The 1935-nt window shown below is 36.5% G+C and overlaps 1 protein-coding gene across 1 annotated transcript in view; it reads left to right on the forward strand.

The window, feature by feature from the left end:
• Nucleotides 1–799: 799 nt before the first annotated feature.
• Nucleotides 800–1935, forward strand: part of LOC106478299 (hormone receptor 4-like) — a 144860-nt gene continuing 143724 nt past the window's right edge. Inside the window, exon 1 of the mRNA XM_013938829.2 lies at nt 800–1283. The gene's annotated coding sequence lies outside the window, so the exon portion shown is untranslated. The remainder of the gene's footprint in view (nt 1284–1935) is intronic.

Consider the following 1935-nt stretch of genomic DNA (forward strand, 5'->3'; position numbering starts at 1 on the left):
CTAATAACAACAAACAGATAAACGTGACTGAATACTCCATTTACATGATTGGCGAATGTTAATTATAATAATTATAAAGGATGTTCCAAAAGTTTAGCCTTATAGGGAAATAAATTGTTCACCGGATTTGTCCAATGTGTTATATCTAGAATTTTATTAATCTATTGGGCTAATATTCTGAGTGTCCTAAAAGTCTGGACCTCTCGTGAAACGAGACTTTTCACATTCTTTGCTCGATGTGTTAGCCATCATTTCTCTAGAGCGCCAGACTTTTGGGATACCATGTATAATATAGTAAGCCTTCACGTTATGAAAATAGTGACCACCTAGAGAAGCAAACTCCTTTTTTTGCCAATCAATTCAAAATAAAATTCGACTGCACAACGCCCACTAACAGCATGGGATTGCAATCACTTCTATGGCTCATGGCTCTGAAAGCTACGTCAAAACTCAACATCATACGACAAGGCACTTTATTTAAAGAAAAAAAAAAAGATAAGGAAAAATAAACAGACAAATACACAGTTAGCAGGAGCCATTACTTGTTATTATGCTCACTAGGGGGCGAGAGTTAATGAAAAATGTTTACAGGTAGCTTACAATATTTGTAATGACGTATGTACAACTTTATCGCGCCAAGAAATGCAGCGCTACCTAACGGAGTAAGAGAAATGGGAACAAACCACCCTTACACGTGAAGTCATTGCCCTGCCAGAAGTGCACAGTGCCTCAAGAGTAACGTGGAGTATTCCCTTCTCTCCTTTAAACAGAGCCGACTAGGATGAAGCCTATTCGTTCCGTTAGTATCAGTGATAGAGACGATATACAGAGCGTTTGAGAAACTGAAGAGATGGTTTCTGTGGCAATGCGCAGCTACGTTTAACCTCACTGGCGCTAGTTATAACACAACGATTTTTAATGTGTTTATCGCTTTCTCCTCGTCATTCTTGTTTGTTTACGGAAGCAAACCAATGTATGGCTTGCTCACCAATAATCTGTGACATTTACATTTTTAATAACAAGTATATTTCAATGGAGAAATATTGTTTACCTTAAGCTGAAAATTATCATGATAGCAAAAAAAAGAAGAAGATAAGATACAGTAATATTATTTGTTAGAAAAAAATTACGTATTTGTTGTTTTACTGATGAACACTTGCCGTTAAGTGTGTCGTTTATGTTACATGAAATACAAGAACATTAAGTGACTTCCATGAGCGTAAAAAGTGACACAGATACCACATTTGAGTGATGTCATCACTTTCACTCTCACGGAAAGAACGGTAAGTATCTGAATGATATCTACGCTGTTTTAATAACCTCTAGTAAAGGGTTTTATTCATTAACATACGTTTAAATATTGATGGATTCTAAAAAACAAAACAAAAACTAACCACTGATTAATCGAAATCATGAAATATGGTCAGCTATACTTGGTTTACTCGCTTTTTAAATGTCTTAGATCATTATGGAAATCTAAATCGTCATTAACTTTTACTAATGACAGTGTTAAACTTTTTTCAAATTGGTGCAGTTTAGGTTTTGGTTGTTTACCATATTATCGTACTGTTCAAATGCTAACGATATGTAGAATTTTAAAATATGAAGAAATAGGGAATGCTTTCCTGTGGTGATCAGATATACGAGCTTGTAAGAAAAAAAAATCAGAATTTTAAGTGTATGTCTGTTTGGAGTGGGTTCGTATCCCCGTCCCACCAAACATGCTCGCCCTTTCAGCCGTGGGGGCGTTATAATGTGACGGTCAATCCCACTATTCGTTGGTAAAAGAGTAGCCCAAGAGTTGGCGGTGGGTGGTGATGACTAGCTGCCTTCCCTCTAGTCTTACACTGCTAAATTAGGGACGGCTAGCGCAGATAGCTCTCGTGTAGCTTTGCGCGAAATTCCAAAAAACAAAACAGTAACACTTTATTTTTT

This window comes from Limulus polyphemus, unplaced genomic scaffold (assembly GCF_000517525.1).
Source record: "Limulus polyphemus unplaced genomic scaffold, Limulus_polyphemus-2.1.2 Scaffold198, whole genome shotgun sequence".
NCBI lineage: Eukaryota > Metazoa > Arthropoda > Merostomata > Xiphosura > Limulidae > Limulus > Limulus polyphemus.